Source organism: Equus przewalskii, chromosome 3 (genome assembly GCF_037783145.1).
Source record: "Equus przewalskii isolate Varuska chromosome 3, EquPr2, whole genome shotgun sequence".
NCBI classification, from domain to species: Eukaryota; Metazoa; Chordata; class Mammalia; order Perissodactyla; family Equidae; genus Equus; species Equus przewalskii.
In genome coordinates this window covers 77908104-77927006 of record NC_091833.1, presented here as the reverse complement: position 1 = coordinate 77927006, position 18903 = coordinate 77908104, and the positions used below count along the sequence as shown (strand labels likewise).

The window sequence follows — 18903 nt, the reverse complement described above, 5'->3', positions numbered from 1 at the left end:
GGAGGGTCTTTATTCAGCCAGGAAACATCCATTTGCATATTAAAATCTGGTTGATCTGAAAGGTTAATGGGTACAATTACTACTGTGTGTCCACAGGCCAGGAAGCTTAATATGTCAAATTCAACAGGATTTAACAAAATACTACATCATATAGTAACAGAGTGACTATCATGAAAGTGTTTAAGTGAAAATATACAGAATGCCCTATATTGACAATACTATTTTAACTTCACCCCCTAATTGAAATTAATTTCACTTGTATTCGAACAGTCTTTGTGCTTTTGACACTGTTTCCAAAATATGCCTGATAAAATAAAAAACACTGACTTGTTTCTACAGTTTAAATGTGAAGGCTTTCAGGGGGAAGAAAAGAAAGAAGGAATGGAAGACACTGTTTTCTGTAATTTTTATTTTATCATTTTAGAGCACTCAGACGAGGACTTGGGAAACCTTCACGTCACTCTTTTCATGAAGCCACAGTGAGCACTTCACGCTGCTTCCACTTCCCACACACAAACTTTCTCATTATAAAAGGACCTTTTCAGACTTATTCAGGGCATATAATCTTATTTGCAGCTCCTAATTGGAGGACTGTGTTTGTCGAAAAGAACAGAAGTCTTCAGTCATTTAGAATAAAGCTGGCTCATCAACCACTGTGGGAAGAAAAGAACTATTTATTTTATCCGTTAATCCTAAATACAAACACAATAAAGCTGTCTTTTCTAATAGTGACCTATTTCATGTTAAATTGGGATAAAGCTAGCTTTGCTCAATAAGACTATTGTGGTTGGCAAAAAAGTCAATCTTATTAGGATTCCCATTGAATACCTTCCAATAACTTATCTTTTAAAATGCTGAACCCAGACCCCGGTTGAATTCTTTATGTTGTCTGACACAAAATGCAAATCGGGAAGGGAAATAACCTCAACTAGTGAGCCCCATCTAGTGACAGGGAAGTAAATCGCTGTTCAAAGATCTGATCTATAATTATCCCATGTGTTTAATCTGATTTTTTATTCTTCTGTCTGCGCCCGAGCCCTTATGTTTTAATTTCTCTCTGTTTTTTTGCCTATAGTTTTTTTTCCTAAGAATAAATAACTTTTTATACCAGGCAAATTCTTTCTTGATAACTTAAATTTCGATCTTTAAAAAATTAACTTAGCTTTGGGGCTGGCCGAGTGGTTAAGTTCGCGCGCTCCGCTGCAGGCGGCCCAGTGTTTCGTTGGTTCGGGTCCTGGGCGCGGACATGGCGCTGCTCGTCGGGCCGCGCTGAGGCAGCGTCCCGCATACCGCAGCTAGAGGAACCCACGACGAAGAATATACAGCTATGTACCGGGGGCTTTGGGGAGAAAAAGGAGAAAATAAAATCTTAAAAAAAAAAAATCAGCTTAAAATTAGCCAGATTTCCCCATTTATAGTTGAATTTTAAAATGTGGGCGGCCACAGGCCTTGAATAGCCTTACATAGCATTTACAGATTAAACTGTATTTGATGTAAATAATATTAGTCATTTATCAATTTTATGTTCTTGAAAGACTCCAAAGTTTCTCTACTCATAAGAATTTTTGAGAAGCAAGACTGAGTCATAGAAAAATCCAATGAGATGTCTGAGGGCGTTAAAGCTTTCAAAGCCCACTTTCTTGGGCAATATCTACATTTGATGATTGTACTGGCTCAGAGGTCAGTTTCTTTCAGCAGACTAGATTAGAAGTTCATTTTGGCGCATCTGCATTCCACACTTCCGCGTTTCTTGACTTTTACTATCACAATAATAAACATGTCAAAAACTGAATAAGGCTACAGCGGGGGTCATCCCCAGTCATGCATGGGAAATGCTTTTGTTAATGATTCTTCCTTATAAATGCAAACTTTCTTTGTTCCCAGAAAAACAAGTTGATAATAGCCATATGTCATTTTAAAATGAAGTAGAACATGTTCTCAATTTATGTACACTTGAGTTACTTTCGATATGTCTTTCCGCTGGCCTATGTGCCCAAATATTGAAGACCTAGGTATAGAGGTTTCTGGGTTATGGAGGAAAGAACAAAGGAGTCAAGTTCAAGTCTAACATTGCCCTTCACTGGCTGCATGGCCTTGGGAAAGTCCTAACTCCCATCAAGCTGCCATAAGCTCAGGCTATGGAGCAGAGGATCTCTGCTGCTCCACCTCCCAGCTGTTGGACTAAGCCTTGACATCCTCAGTGTGTATCATGATATCTAATTCACAGAGTTGTGAAGAGGATTGATTGAATAAAGTGTGTGAAGAGCTTAGCTCAGGATCTGGCACAAAGCAGAGCGCTCAGTGAGTTTTACTATTACTTGCAAAACGGAAGGACTTGCATCTACCTTTCAAGACTGTTGGGAAGTCTCAACGAGATGACATATGGGGACACATTGGTCAACTCTACGGCACCCGATCAATGTTATGGATTAGAACAAATCTCGTAGGACACTCAGAGGAGGCCTAAAGAAAGAAGGAAGGTGGTTGTAATTGGAGAACATGGGGCTTTCATAGACCAGAGCAAGCTTTATGGGTGAACAGAATTTTTGTGGGTCTAATGATTTGTACTGTTGGCTTACATTCTATTTGGGGTGTAAGTTTCTGAAGAGAATACAACGATAGAGTTGGAAGGGATATTATATAATTTAGTTTCCTCACTTCATTGAGGAAAAAACCTAATGCCCCTTTCTTCTTCAGAGCTCTTTGCACACTGGATATTATTTAAGAATTTTAAATGATTTGTTTAACATCTGCCTTTGCTTCCAGGCTGTAAGCCCCATGAGGACAGGGGTCATGTCTGTTTGGTCCACACTGTGCCCTCAGCCATGGCTCTGTGTTTAGCACAGCGTCTAGTATATTGTCTACACATGGTAATTGCCAACAAGCTCAGAGAGGCCATATAGCAAGAAAGATGAGAGCGTGGACTCTGCAGGGAGGAAAAGCTGGGTACAATTTGACCTCTCTGGTTTACTTCCTGTGTGACCTTGGATAAATTACTTAGACTCTCTGATCCTCAGTTTCCTTATCTGTAAAACAGGACTAATAATGACAGAACCTATTTCATGGAGTTGTTGCAGAGATTAATGAGCTAATTCATGTAAAGTGCCTGAAACAATGTAACTCTATTAATTCATCTAAACAACCAAGATAACAAAGCTGATTAGAAGGAGTTCTGGAACTAGAACCTTACCTAGGTCTTGCTCTTTATTTTGATTCTTCCAACACCCTCAAGCCCTCTGCCCAGACCACTCTCCAAAACCGTTAAATCTCATCAGACAAAAATGGTGACACAGAATAAAGTACGGAGCAATTTACTCAGAGGTGCTGCGATCCCACAGTGCTAGCAGCAAGTCTCAGGAACTCATCTGAATGGTGGTAAAGGGCTTATAATTGCTAATAACCTCCCAGCGTCTAAAGCACAGAGCTGAACAGAGTATTTCATATTTTGCTCTAACAGTTGGTCCTTAAGGGTTTGCCTATCAGATGCAGGCACGGCTAGATTATGAAAATGGCATGTTTAAAAATATCTCTGCGACTCACTCCTAGGTGAGTGTTAGCAAGTGAACTGACTGTTAGTCTCCTGGAAGATGAGACATCAAGATAATTAGCTCTCTGTCACATGGACTATCTATTTTCAAATCTCATTCTCCTTTCTTCCGTACATCTCCTAGTTGACACAACTCATTATTACTTTATGTCTGAGTTCTTCAATTTCTCGTCAGTGTACTCATAAACCATCTCCTTTTCAGGACTTATCACACTTAACACTCAAGTCACACTATTAACTTTGATGTTATATTTTACAATTCAGTTTGTATCCAAATATCATAGAAAACAAAGAGCAAGTTAGACAGGTAAGCTAGATATGGGAGTATTGCCCATCATGACGCATCCTCCTGTCTCTCCTTGGTCTTCAGAAGCCCACGTGTCGTGGAGGAAGTGAAATTCACATCTTCCCATTTCATTTCATGCCGAGGTCTGCGAATTTCTTCTTTCACTGCCTAACGCTGGGGTCTGTGGCTTTTCCATTCCACTACTCTATACAACCTGGACTTGGCCTTATGCGACAGGGGAATAACTTTCTCTTTTTCTATTATAAACGGAGCCATGGAAAGCTAGACTAAAAAAGAATTAGATAGAATGGGGAATTATCCAAACAATCACCGAAATTTCTAGCTGGAAGAATTTTGAAAGGCTGTCTGTCCACCTCCTGCACTTTAGCCCGGCCCAACACCAATCCGGTGGGTAATTTTGGGTCCTATTTCAAAAGAATGCACAGGATTCCATGCCTCTGCCCTCCATTTAAGAAGCTTCTTCCTTTATGCAGCTTAATACCTTTTCCTCCTTCAGTTCAGACTCTTCTTTCCGTTGTTGGGAAGAGGAGCTGGTTAGTTTCATGTCACCTGGAAATATAGATGTCCTCCAGGCAGAAAGGCCAGACTGCTTCCCCTCTCTGCTCCCTTCTCTGCTCCCTTCTCTGCCGTGACCTGTGGAGTTTGCTTTTCAGCTTCCCTGACTGTTGCCATAATTTGATTAATTGTAGAAATTCCAGGATTTCCTGAAAATAGTCTTGAACTCAACCAATGTTTGAGGTAAAAGAAAAGAGGATGAGGGGTGTTTCTCTTCTCTTTCTGTGTCCCTTGCTGGCATCATTTCACCATTCCTTAGATGCTGACTACCTCCTCACCACCTTCACAGCTCAGGAAACGTGGGACAAAAGTGAAGGCCTATCAAGCTGCCTCCAGCTTCATGCTTGGCCCCATCCCAAATCCAGCACTTCTCAAAACTCCAGGAAGGGCCTGGGCCCTAAGAGTTTTCTAAGATTTATTCAGATCCAGGAATTGTTCCCTGGAAACCTAAAACTTGCAGAGAATTCCTCCTCCTGGGCTCCCACCTGCAATCTTGCGTGTAGGTCCTCAATTAATTTTCTTTTAATGCCAAGCATGACTTGATAGATAGGAACTTGCTGAGCTGTTTTTGACAGGCATCTCTCTTTTTGTACACCAGCGATCCGTCTATTGAACTTTAAGAGGTCTGGCAACATGTGTAATAAAAAGTGCCCTAGTTTGGGGGTCAGACTGACCTTGGTCTGATGCTCCACTATTTCATTTACGGCAGAATGACTTTTGTCAAGTTGCCTAACCTCCAAGCTGCAGGTTTTTTATGTGTAAAATGGAGCTAATACCAACTTTAGGGTTTGATACAAGGATTGAAGAGAGAGAGAGTTAACATACGTAAAGAACTCAGCCCGGTGCCCAGCATATACTAACTGCTCCAGACACATTTCTCTCCTCCACCAGCTACACGGAGAGAGCTATACAGCGCCTAGAGCATTCGCTGGCTTCCTCAGTTAAACCGAGCTGCCTTAATAGCAACACTCACTACAACTGCTAAGAGCAGAAATAGTGACTATAATTACAGGGGTCTCTACTGTGTACTTGCTATGTGCCCAGCACTGTGCTAGGTACCAAAGACAGACAGGCAGTCAGACGCATGCTCCCTGCTCTCCTGGGGCTCACAGCATAGAAGCAGAGCAGCAGCTGGCACACAGGAGGCCCTCTCCTCAACATCTAAGCCCAGAGTCACATCAGGCTTGGATTAAGCTGTTACAGGACCTAAGCACTAAGAAGATTATGGTGCTGCCACTCCCGTGTATAATTAAAAATAAAAACAGCACTACACCATAATTAAATGTAAAGAAGCACAACAATGCTCCGATATTTTTCCCACTGTGATGCCAGTCTTAGTCCTTCTTTTGAAATATCAGTTTTCAAATTCTCTTCACAAAGATTTTTTTGGGGGTATCCTCATTTTGTAGGTAACCAGTCTGCTTATAGGGTAACCCAACATTTCTTCAAGGGCTCTCCTACTGTTCAGTGATGGGTCAGAAGTGGGGCTCAGAGCAGAGAAGCCAGGGGTTTCGATAATTCACAAACTATGTGGCAAATCCCACAAAGAATGGAAAAGTCACTGTACGTTTTTTTTTTGAAGATTCGCACTTGAGCTAACATCTGTTGCCAATCTTTTTTTTCCTTCTCCCCAAAGACCCCAGTAAATGGTTGTATTTTCTAGTTGTAGGTCCTTCTGGCTCTGCTATGTGGGACACCGCCTCAGCATGGCTTGATGAGCCTAGGATCTGAACTGGTGAAATCTCGGGCTGGCGAAGCAGAGTGTATGAACTTAACCGCTCGGCCACAGGGCCGGCCCCAAAAGTTATGGTACATTTTGAGGCAAGATCAAATCAACTTTTTAAAAAGTAAATTGAAAGTCTTTCCAAACTGGGAGGGACTTTTTACAAATGGCACAAGAGAGAGGTCACATTTAGTTTAGCAATTTGGAGAGTCAATTATATGTTTTAAAAGATGACTTCACTACTGAGCTTCACCCTCTGTTCTATTACAATAGAGACAAGTTGCCAGGAGCAATGGTGACACGAGACATTCCCCAGGACGCAAAGGCACTTGTTTTCCTCGGTGCTTTCCTTGCTTTTATGGAGGATGTTCTCTCTGAAGGACATAGTCCCGCTCTAAGGCAAGGTCTGCAGTACCTGGCGAGGCTTATCTGGGGATCCAACTAACAACCGTCCCATTTGGAGCCACTCACCTTTATACTACAGATCAAAGAGATAAGCACCAGGAAAGGCCCAGACACCCTGACGGGGAACTTTCTCAAGCATAGACGAAAACAATTTACACAGCCACTGTAAATAGTTAATAAAATCCATTTTACAGTCCATCTACTTAGATTTCCATTACATCCTGTTCTGTTTCAAACATGCATTTTTCTTTTGGATTGTAAGGCAATAAAGAATCAAGCCATTTATCAAGCAGTGTCTTAGTATTCCTTTAAAATGTTTTACCATTTTCAGGAAATACTGTGGCTTCTATAATTAATCTCCCAGTAGAAGCTGTTTCAGAAAGACTCCAGCACAGCGGAAAGAAAAGTCTTTTCTTCATGGGAGCTTTTTGGTTCTCGTGAGTGGAAACGTTCAGAAACAGATGCCAGTGGTATTATCTCATATTGCAAACTGTTCGTTTTAGATAAAGAAGAAAAAAACAATAGAATACAGTCTCACTCTCGCAAAACTGTCCTGTGACAGAGCTGTTGTTAAATGGGCCCCACGAGCAATTTGGCATTGTGCTAAAATTAGAGTAAGTCTCCAGAGCAAGGCTGGGTTTCCACAGTTCTTCCACTGGATGGAAACAGGAACGCCCGGTAGAGGTCGTGTGAGGGATCCCCACCATTACTCCCCTTGGCATCAGTAATACCAGCTACCATTTAGCACTCTCCATGGATCAGGGATCCTTCTAAGCATTTTACACATATTGACTCATTTAATCTCTGAGGAAGGTACTGATATTATCCCAATTTTCAGTTTAGGAAATTGACGCCGAGGGCAGGCTTCCCAAGGTCTGGGAGTCAAGCCAAGGCAGCCCGGCTGAGTCCAGTCTCAGAGTCACTGTGTCCTGCACCGGAGGGCTATACTATGTTCCATTCACACCATCTCATTAGCACTGGCACACAGTAGGGTGGTTCAGTCATCCCATTCTACAGAAAAGGAAGCGAAGGCCCATGGATGCTACATGACTTTCCAGAAGTCAAATATAACATGGTTGTAAGTTGACTTTGAGGTCAACTTTTCCTACTTTCTAATCTTCTTCCTCTTCATGTAGAAAGAATAAAACCAAAACCTTCCTTTCTTTCTTTCTATGGCTTGTCCTCCTGGATCACGGGAAAGGGCAGATGGCTTGGTTGGCCTGTAATACAGAGGAGAGTAAACCCCACTTCAGCCCCGGGCCCTGCCCAAAGCAGCCATGCTTCCATTCCTTGAAGGTAAGTATGTGGTCTGATTGATGTCCCACCTGAACTGAAAGTTCTGAAATGGTCTCACCTCATCCTCAGACAGATTAGTAATAAATATTAGGAAGGGATCCCATCTTTAGGGTGTATGCAAGGGATAGAAAAACCAATTTGAAAAACCAGAGGCTCTGGACAGTCTCCAGAAAAATGTTCTTGTTTCCTCCAAGAAACTTGATGGGACAATCATATTTACCTCTCCAGTGACAAGGTTATGTTTCTGTTTGTTTTATTTTTGCTTTTAAATGGAGTTATACTGAGGGCTCAGATGGCTTCAGTGGGCCAATCTCACTCCAGATCAACCTCATTCTGAAGATACTTAGGCATCATTTCATCTACGTGACAACCTGATGCATTTACTGAAGTGTTTTCTTCCCACATAAGGGGAAAGCTTGGTTGTGGCAAAACCACAAGCAATGCAGTGCACAGGTAGGACTTAGTCTCTAACAATGTCATTTGGTTAAGCAAGCAATCATCTTCACACAAGGAAAATCTTGAGTCACGTGAACGCCCATCTGCATTCACTGGGGTGCAGAAAACAGCAAGAGATGGCCCACTCCAAATAGGTATTTAGGAGAATTTAATAAAGGGACTGTTTACCAAGACAGGAGTAGAGTTTAGGAAGACACACAGAGATGGTGCAGTAGCCCAGGGCTGGCACCAGCATGGAGCCATCCTCTCTAGACCTAAAGAGAAGAGTTAAGAGAACTGGAGAGAGCTCTGTGGAGAGGGCCACGTGATAGGAGCAGTGGATTCTTGGAGGGACACGGAAACCCACAGTGAACCCACAGAGAGAGAGACAGGGGAACAGACGTGCCAACTGCAACTCTCCTCCTGCCCACTGACCAAACCCAACCCTACAGCAAGGCAGCCAGCAGGTGCAGTCTGCAGGGGCCAGCCTGCCAGGGCCCAGTACAGGGAGAAGGGGCAGAGGCAAGCTACCCAGCTCACCATTTCGTTAAGGTTTTGAGGCACAGTGACATCAGCATGCCCTCCTGCTATGACATGAGCAGTTTAATGAAGAAGTAATTGGGAAAAAAACCCTCTGCATACATGGAATTATGCGGCTACTTTTATTCCTATGGCAGAAATCAGTGTTGTAAATTCCTCATCGTGTTTTATGAGTCAGAACAGGATGTACACAAGGGTCTCAGGAATATGAACCTCAAAATAGACCCTCTGACAATTGGCAAAGCAGAGCCAGTGGAATCTTCTCCTGCCAGGACAACAGTCATGGTGAAAATTAAACAGGAACATAGATTTAAGAAAGAGAGTCATGGGATTTTCATGTTATTGGTATAAAATCTCGAGGCACCCATTGCATTGAGAGGCCCATATTTTAATTGAATAAATAAAGCCCAGTTTTGTTTTGTTCTACGTTGTTTTATCCGGTTTCCTTTAGCAGTTTAGGCAAAAGGCCAACCAGAAAAAGGAGAGATGGGGAAATCTGAAGAGGTGTCCTGTGGCATTTTAGAGATGTCAAAGTCACCCAAAGTCAGTTAGGTTATAAAGAGATCATGAGGAAGCTAGTCCCCAATCACGTGGTTAGAGTCTCTCTTATCAAAGACAGAGGGCCATGCGGTGTCTGGAAAAGAGCTGGATGTGGTGTTAGAAGCAAAGGCTTCGGAGCCTAGCTATTGGCTGGGTCACCTTGAGCAAGTTAGATAACCCATATGAGCTTCAGTTTCTCACTCAACAAAATGGGGCAATACCTACCTCTCCTAGGGTTGTTTTGTTAATGAAATGAGATCATGTATTTCAAATGCTTGAAACAGTATCTAGCATATAACTGGTGTTCAATAAACCAGTGAGGGATGGGAGTGGTCATAATTGGTCAGAGGGCCCTTTGGCCACAAGAATGCAGAGTGTGACAAGAAGCTCTTCCTTCTTCTCTCTCTTTCTATGCACCATTCTCCAAAAACTTATATACTTAAGCTAGCTCTCTCTTTCCAGCTATGTCCTCAAATTCTTCCTGACCCTATATCCTGACCCACATATCCATATATGCACTTTAGAGATTTCTTTTCTTTAAAAAATTCTGAGTGGGCAGCTGGCCCAGTGGCACAGCAGTTAAGTTCACACGTTCCACTTTGGCAGCCCAGGGTTCACTGGTTCGGATCCCGGGTGCAGATCTACGCACTGCTCGGCAAGCCATGCTGTGGCAGACGTCCCACATATAAAGTAGTGGAAGATGGGTATGGATGTTAGCTCAGTCTTCTGCAGCAAAAAGAGGATTGGCAGCAGATGCTAGCTCAGGGCTAATCTTGCTCAAAAAAGAAAAATTCTGATTGAATAATTACTGTACACTTATTAATTTAGTTTTAAAATTTTCAGAATTTAGGATGTCATAGCAAAGTCTTAGATGCTCCACTTCTCTTCTACACTCTTCTCTCATAACAAATTGCTTTATTGTGAAAGTGACATTTTTTTCCAAAGGTCTGATATGATTTGGGAGCAGAGATCAGAAAATTTTGTTCGTTACACTTTAATTTGGCCAGAATGGAACTAGAGATTTCAATTTAGTGGATATATTTGTTTGTTTCATTTATTACTGACTAGAGAATTTACTCTAGTCTATGCATGAATGTTGGTTTAAAAATGACATATTTTTTAAGGGATTTTAAAATGTGTTGCCTTACGTGATTAAAGCAAATGCAAAAGGTTCAACAATTCTGCCAGCTCCTTAGAAATTTCATTCTTGGGCCCATATTCTTGAAAGATATTGACACCTATACACAGCTAATAATGTAAAAGTTGACAGACCAGTTTAACCTTCTAATTGTATTCTGTGCATCACGCATTTGACCTTCCAGAGACAGCTTGATGAGTCTCTGCCATATTAATTACTCTCTGCCATTTTGCAATGATTCTTTAACAACCCGGACTTGGTGGATGAATGCATGGACCTTACTAGGCTCCAGGGAAGAAGCTGGAATGGCAATTTAAAAGCACCCGACAGAATTTTCCACTACCAGGCTTATTTTCTTTCCCTAAAATGATGAACAAAGACATCTGGAGTGATCTCATATTTATTGTACTCTACGACTTGCAAATTTTTAACATCTTATTTCTAGAATATCTTGAAATTGCCAGGCCTTACCTGGAATACCCTTTTTCAATTATTAAGCAGTCTATAATCAATACATTTATTACTAGGCAATATCACCTTTCACACCTGAGTCTTCTTAACTTCGTCTTAAGTGTCATTAATGAGGTCTAATGTGCAAAGTTTCATTTAATTTTCCAATCCTAAATATTCTTCTTCTGGATTTGAGCTTTGTCTTCCTGATGAATTAGACAATAGTCATGGTTCCAAGATCTTCCTCCCTCCCTATTTCTTTAAACTTTCCCTCTTACTCTTCTGCGTATGGAGTGGGGAGTCACCTGTGTGGGTCGTTTTCTTCTCCCTGCACTCAGGCTCCTTCATGAAACATTTTGAGCCATTTCAAAATGAGACCGGAGCATTTCCAATGGCTGCATTTGGACGGCTGCTTACAGCTCGGCCCATTCTCACGTGCTGTGTGAGGGTATTAAACAGGAAGTCCCATGTGCCAAAGCTGGATTCTAGAATCCAACTTTTTCCTGCTCCCTGTCTCCCCTCATTACTTACGTCTTTTGATTTGGCAACTCTCTTTGGCCATATTTTCTCTAATGGTAAAATGTGATTGAATAAGAGTCAAATAATTTGGAGTCTCAGGTCTCCCATTTACATCCACACGTCCCTTTATTATTGCGTGTGTGTACCGAGCCCATGCTTTGTGCCAGACATTGAGTAAAGCAATTCACTCTTAATCCATGCAGCAATCCTGTGAGAGAACTACTAGGATGGAGACTGCAGACGAGAATTAGCTTAGAGAGTTTAAATGATTCATTAAACCAGGTTTAAATAATTTACCTGAGTTAGTGCTAGTGGACCTGAAATTAAAACAGCTTTATGAGACTCCAGAGCGAGTGTTCTTAAACACTACACCACACTGAAAATCTCACAAACTTGATAACGCCTGTGGCTTTTTGGTGCCCGTCCTGTGTGCAGTGAGAAGCAGTGATTGAGAGCTCAAGAGCCTGGAGCCAGACTGCCTATCTACCTCCTTCACTTACTAACTGTGTGACACTGGACAAGTTACTTTACCTGTCTGTGCCTTGGTTTCCTCATCTATAAAATGAGGATAAAAATATTAGCAACATAAAACTCCTTGGGGAACGTGGAAGACTAGCGCCATGCAAAATACTTAGGACAGTCCTGACACATAGTAGATGCGCTTTAAAAGCAACAATAATAAAAACAGCTTAATAAATGTTAGCAAGTTTGGGATTACTGCTTTATTCACCAAAAAGGAGCTGATGAGAGTGGCTGTGTCTTCCTACGTGATTGCTGTGGGGATGCTCATTGAGCCCTTGAAAGTGTGAGGTCCTCTGGTTGTACGCTATTGATAAAATCTTCTTCTTATTCCTCAGCCTAGAACATGATAGTAGAAGAGGCCTGGGGAAGCTCGCTGGGTGCAAAGCCTGGGTATGGTGTCTGAACAGCTGGAGTGATGTCTTTTCCTTCATCCCCTGCAAAAAGTGTGTGGTTATGTGGACAAGACGAGGAGAGGGAATTAAGAAATCTGGCTTCTATCAACCTGTGGCTACTAGAGGCTTGTTACCAAACTTGGGTAATTAACATTTTCAAAGCTCAAGCTCGTTATCCTTTCGATGAAGAGGAGTATATCATCTATGCAACCTAATTTCAGAGAAAGGTTAGGAAGCAGAAAACAAAGATAAAAATTAAAAGGACAATAATAGCTTTATATCACCAAAATGGTCTCTCCTCTAGGCAGCAGGAAAAGGGTAAGGGCAAACCAGACAGGTAGTTACCAGGGAATGATTAAACGGATATCTAGCGACTAGTAGGATGCTTGCTGTGGGCAAAGAACTGTGGCTGACATCATACAAGGATGTATGACAAACAAAGTCCTGGCTGAAAGGGGATCCGATTTACTTAGCAAGCAAGATGCAAAAAGATAACTAAGAATGGAATAGTTTATGTACCCGATGAGTGGTGCAGACCAAAGGCTATCGGGCAGAATTTCTCATCACGAACACTTGCTGCACCATTTAATTATGTGCAGTTTTCATATTACAGGACTTAGTTAGACCAATTTGCTTTCATTCTTCAATGGTACATAAACATTTAAGTAGAATTCTTAAGATTCAACCTAAACTGATTTTTCAAAGTTAATTTTATCCCCTAGGCAGGGGGGTGGGGGGGTCATAGACACCTCTGAGAACCTGTCAAAAACCCTGAAGCATCTCCCAGGAAACCGCACAAAAACCTCAAAGTCTGTGTAGAATTGTAGAAGGTTGACAGACCCCTAACATCCATCCATGAATCCCCAGGTTGAAAAGCCCTGCTCTAAGACTGTGAGAGCAGCTACAGACACTAAGCTACCCCTGGATCCCCCAGTCTTACCAGATCTCAGTTACTTTCTTTGTTAGCTTTTGTTGTTTTAAATATCGCTATAGTTCTGAGTCTTGGAATTAAAATGTCTTTTTTTTAAAAAAAAACCAAAAACCTCAGACAGCTTTCATACATAATATGGCAAGAATTGCTACTTGTCCCCCAACATCTATTGTCTGCTTCTTCCATAGAAATAGAATTTTTAACTGGGCACAACAAAATGAAGACCGCATTTTCCAGCCTCTTTAGGTGTTGTCCTGTTCCTAAGTTCTAGCCAATGGATGTAGATGGAAGTGTCGTAAAGCCACTTCCGGAACCCTCCTCAACAGACAGCTCAAGGGTGCCTTTTGCTTCTCCTTTACCTCTTTCTCCATCTAGCTGCTGAGAACATGGTTCTGATGGCTGAGATGCCTTCTTGGGCTGTGAGACAAGGGACACATCCTGGGGACCACAGATCTGAAAGATAGAAGGAGCCTGGATCCTTAAGGAGCAAGGAGGAGAGCCACCATAGTAGTCTTGAATATTCTCTTCTTGACTTTGCTATAAGGGGGAAATAAACTTTCCTCTTGTTTAAGTTGCTGCTATTTTTGGTAGTTCTGTTACTTGGAGCTGAACCTAATTCTAATTTACAGACGCAATGCCTGCAATTTGAAGCTTGATTCCCTCGCCTCCTGGTATCTCTTGCTGCTAATGAGAAAAAGAATCTGTCTTGTCTTTCTGGGAGCTTTTAAGGTTACCTCTCTATGTTTTGCAGTTTCTCTTCAGTGAGTGCAGGCGTGGATTTGTTTTCATCTGTCCAGCTATGCCCTTGGTGTTCCTGAGGTCTCACATCCTTTTTTCAGTCCTAAGACATTCTCAGCCATTACCTCCACATTTCCATATTGTGCCTCCACATTTCCTCCAGCCTCTTCTGAAACTCCTATTCAAAATATGTTGGAGCCTCTCAATCGAGACTTTGTGTATCTAAACTGCACTTTTTATCTTTAAATCTCTGCACTGCATGCTAGTCTTTAATTTTATCTTCTAAATACCCCTTTTGATTGTGAACAAGCTGGAGTTTATTCCATCCATTGAATTTTTTCATTGCATTTTCCCCCTAGGATTTCTTGTAGACAATACACAGTTAAGTTTTGTTTTTTCTTAATCTGTTCTGATGATCTCTATCTTTTAAATAGTGTATTTAGATCATTCACATTTAGAGTGATTATTGATATAGTTGGATTAATACCAACCATGTTTGTAACCGTTTCCTATTTGTTACATTTGTTCATTTTTTTCCTCCTCTTTTTCTGCCTTCTCTGGCTTTAATTGAGCAGTTTATATGATTCTATATTGTCTCTTTTCTCAGCATATCAATTATATTTGCTTTAAAAAATTTTTTAGTGGCTGCTGTAGAGTTTGCAATATAATTTTTAAACTAATGTAAGTCCATCTTCAAGTAACACTACTGCCTTACGTGTAGTGCAGCTGCCTTATAATAGAGTACTCTCAATTCCTCCCTCCCACCCCTTATGATATTGCCCTAATTCATTTCATTTATCCATATGTTATAATTATCCAATGCATGTCTACTGTTACTTTAAATAAGGTTATCTTTTAGATTCATTAAGAATAATAAAAATCAAATATTTTATTTTATCTTCATGTATTCCTTCTCTGACATTCTTCATGTCTTCATGTAGATGTGAGATTCTGACCTATATAATTTTCCTTTTCCCCAAAGAACGTTTTTTTCTCTTTTGGCTGAGGAAGATTTGCCCTGAGCAAACATCCATGCCAATCTTCCTCTATATTTTAGTATGTGGGCTGCCGGCACAGCATGGCAGCTAAGGGAGTGGTGTAGGTCTGCACCCAGGAATCACACCCGGGCCGCTGAAGCAGAGCATGCTGAACTTAACCACTAGGCAACCCAGGTTGGCCCCTCAAAGAACTTTTAACATTTCTTTCAGGGCAGGTCTGCTGGTGATGAATTCCCTCAGTTTTTGTTTGTCTGGGAAAAATATTTATTTCCCCTTCACTTTTGAAGGATAATTTCACTGGATGTAAAACTCTAGGTTGGTGAGTTTCGTTTTCTTTCAGTGCTTTAAATATTTCACTTCATTCTCTTCTCCTTTACATGGCTTATGACAAGAAGTTTGCTGTAATTGCTTTCCTTGGTCCTCTGTAGGTAAGGTATTTTCCTCTGACTTTTTTCAAGAATTTCTCTTTATTTTTGGTTTTCTGCAGTTTAAATAAACTACACCTAAGTGTTGACCTTTTGGTACTTATCCTGCTCAGTGATCTCTGAGTTTCTTAGACCTTTAGTTTGATATATCATTAATTTCAGAAAGTTCTTGTCCATTTTTACTTAAGATTTCTTCTCCATTTTCTTTCTGATATTCCAATCACGCATATGTGATGCATTTTGAAATTGTCCCAAAGTGCTTGAATGTTCTGGTTTTTGTTTGTTTCTTTCTTTCATTCTCTTTTTCTCTTTGCTTTTCAGTTTGGAGCACTTCTATTGGCCATTCTCCAGGCTCACTGATTCCTTCCTCAGCCTTCTCCAAACTACTGATGAGCCCTCAAAGGCATCCTTCATTTCTGTTATAATGTTTTTGATTTCCAGGATTTGTTTTTGATTCTTTCTTCAAGTTTCCATCTCTCTGCTTATACCACTCATCTGTTCTTTTATGGGGTTTTTTTTTTTTTTCCATTATAGCCTTCAACATGTTAGTCATAGTGATTTAAAATTCTCTGTCTAATAATTCCAATATCTGTGTCACATCCAAGTCTGCTTCTGATGATTGCTTTGTCTCTTCAGACTGTGTTTTTTCTTACCATTTACCGTATCTTGCAATTTTTTGTCAAAAGATGGGCATGGTGTATCAGATAATGGGAACTAAGGTAAATAGGCCTTGGTTGTGATATTTTGTATTAATCTGGCTAGGAATTGGGCTATATTTAATGTTTCCTGTAGCTGCAGAGTGGAGAGGTTTCAGATTATCCTAGTATCCTTGTTTTTACCGTCCATCTTTTTGTTTTCCTTAAGAACCCCTCCTCTGAGTCTTCATGACACAGCTCTTTCAACAGTAATCCACTGGTATTATACTGGAGCCCTGTGGGTGTGGCAGGAAGGTGAGGGGGAGAGAAAGAGTTCTACAATCTTGTTTAGTTAAATTGTCTTTTAGAGGGCCTGTGTCCCTGGGCTGAGACCTTCACAATTGTTTCTCAGCATTTTTTCCCCTCTTAGATGAAATAGGAGGGCTAGAAGAGGGTGAAACAAGAGAAATGCCCTCCTCCCAGCTGCATAAGACTCTGATAAATTCTTTCCTGTGGAAAGTAGGCCTTTGTAATGGAAAAAGTTCTGCATGTATTTCACAGGGATTACTCTCTTCTCCCTCCTGCCAGAGCCACAGAGGGATCTTTCCCAGATGATGACTGTAAACACCTGGTGGGGTTCCTGGAGGAAAAATCCATGAAAGTGTGGGGTTCCTCCCAAGACCGGATCCCCAGGAGTTTCTCACTCTCATGCTAGTCCTGGCTTAGTCTCCAGGAATTCATCAAAATTGCTATTTTAAGTATTCACACCAAGTTACGGTTCCAGCATCTTCTGCTTCAGACAATCAGATCTTTAGCTGTGACTCTGAATTCACCTGTCCCTCTAGTTCTCAGATAGCTTCATAAAAAGCTGTTGATTTTCGGGGCCGGCCCAGTGGTGCAGCTGTTAAGTTCGCACGTTCTGCTCCTTGGCAGCCCAGGGGCCCGGGGTTTGCCAGTTCGGATCCCAGGTGCAGACATGGCACCACTTGGCAAGCCATGCTGAGGTAGGCATCCCACATATGAAGTAGAGGAAGATGGGCATGGATGTTAGCTCAGGGCCAGTCTTCCTCAGCAAAAAGGAGGAAGATTGGCAGTAGTTAGCTCAGGGCTAATCTTCCTCAAAAAAAAAAAAGCCATTGATTTTCAATTTGTTCAGCTTTTTATTATTGTAAGAACAGGAGTGATGACTTCCAAGCTCTTTTCATGTCAGACCTGAAACCAGAAGTCATTTTTGGGATTTCTATTAATCCATGTATTCTGTATAGGTTTATTATTGTTTTGTCATTATTATGTTAAGTTATTATTATTATTATTCCTTCCATTCTGTCTTACGACCTTTTGTTCTTTTTTATGGATGCCAGCCCTTTCTCTACTTCTTGGAAGTCCTTAAATATACTTGCATAGTTACTTTCAGATAGGTCCACTTGAATAATAGGCACCAGTGAAATAACAGTTCACTCATTTTCAGGAATGAATTAATCTCTTGATTTTTATGTTGTTGGCTAACTCCCTTAGATTTCGGTTTCCTTCTGTGTTTTAGAAGTTTGATTTGTAGGTGCATCTCGAGTAGAAGGGTTTTGTTTCCCTCTCGAATGTTGTCCCTCCCTGTATTTTGTAGATGTCTCAATTCAACCCCTTGGGTTCTTACTCCAGCAGTCTGCCTTCTATTGGCAACTCAGGGCCCCATCCTTTGGGGAGGTTGAAGATAGCATCTATCCAGGCACTCGCTCTAGCAGGCAGCAGCAGGCAGCTAGGTCTGCTCTCTCTCTCTTCCCCAGGCCTGGAGCTTTCTGTTAGCTCGAAATATATTTTTCAGGTGGGGGGAGCACATATCCTGCTTTGTTTCCTGCTTCGTGTTTCTGATTCATGCAGAAGTTGACCTTGTTTTAGAATGAGGGTTGTGTCTGTTTTATTTTTCTCTTTTAAAGCCTTGTCTAGCATTTATTCAGAGTAGATCAGGACCTAATGCATGAATTTACAATGCCTTCTGGCCCAGAAGACATGCTTCACGTATCTTAGCAACAACTTGATGAAATATACAAAGTCAAGCTTTATGTACCCATTTTACAAGTGCAAAAAGAGCATGACAGGTGATCAGCGGCAGGGCTAGGATTGGCAAGTAGGTTTCCTGAGTCTGTCTTAAGCAGGTGTTATTCATAATCCTATCAAGCCTATGATGTTCAGCCTCAGCCTCTAATATTTTTCTTGTTTAAAACACTTGGAATCTTGGGTGTGATGGAGAAGTTCTATGGTGGGTAGGCCAAATGTGCCATTTACAACTTAATTACAAGGTGTTTCTACTTTAGAATCAGTGGTTTCTGCCTATAGATCTCTGAGCCATTGGCTGAGCTTCACGACACTCTCTCATTGTATTGGTTCCTTCACATGCTCAATGCAGAAAAATTTATGGGGATTTCATTTCCCTCTCCTCAATCTTCAGTCACCCACAGATAGTTCCTAATGACTTCAGATCCACTCCACTCAGGCTCTCTCTCTCCCTCTCCCTCTAACCTTACATCTTTGTTACATTTCATCACCTACAGATTGGAGTCCCTGTACATCTGTGGGGGAGGGAGGGGGCAGTGTTTATGTTTATACTTTGCTTGAATTTTATGGCCTTCATTACCCAAAGCTGTGTGAAATTGAAGGAAACACAGTTGGCCTGAACCCTGGAGCCATCTGTTCAACCTGCTCAAGATATTGGTGGTTGACTGTTTAGTAAACAGACTACCCTGAGTGGCAGCCCAAAGGCTGAGGCTGGGGCTTCTGTTAATCATTAGGCATTTAACTAACAGTTGGGGCCCTTG

The 18903-nt window shown here is 41.4% G+C and overlaps 1 long non-coding RNA gene across 1 annotated transcript in view; it reads right to left on the bottom strand.

Moving 5' to 3' along the window:
- Positions 1-391: 391 nt before the first annotated feature.
- LOC139082314 (uncharacterized) overlaps positions 392-18903 on the bottom strand; it is an 83649-nt gene continuing 65137 nt past the window's right edge. The window contains exon 5 of the long non-coding RNA XR_011538196.1: positions 392-1339. This is a non-coding gene — a long non-coding RNA (uncharacterized lncRNA). The remainder of the gene's footprint in view (positions 1340-18903) is intronic.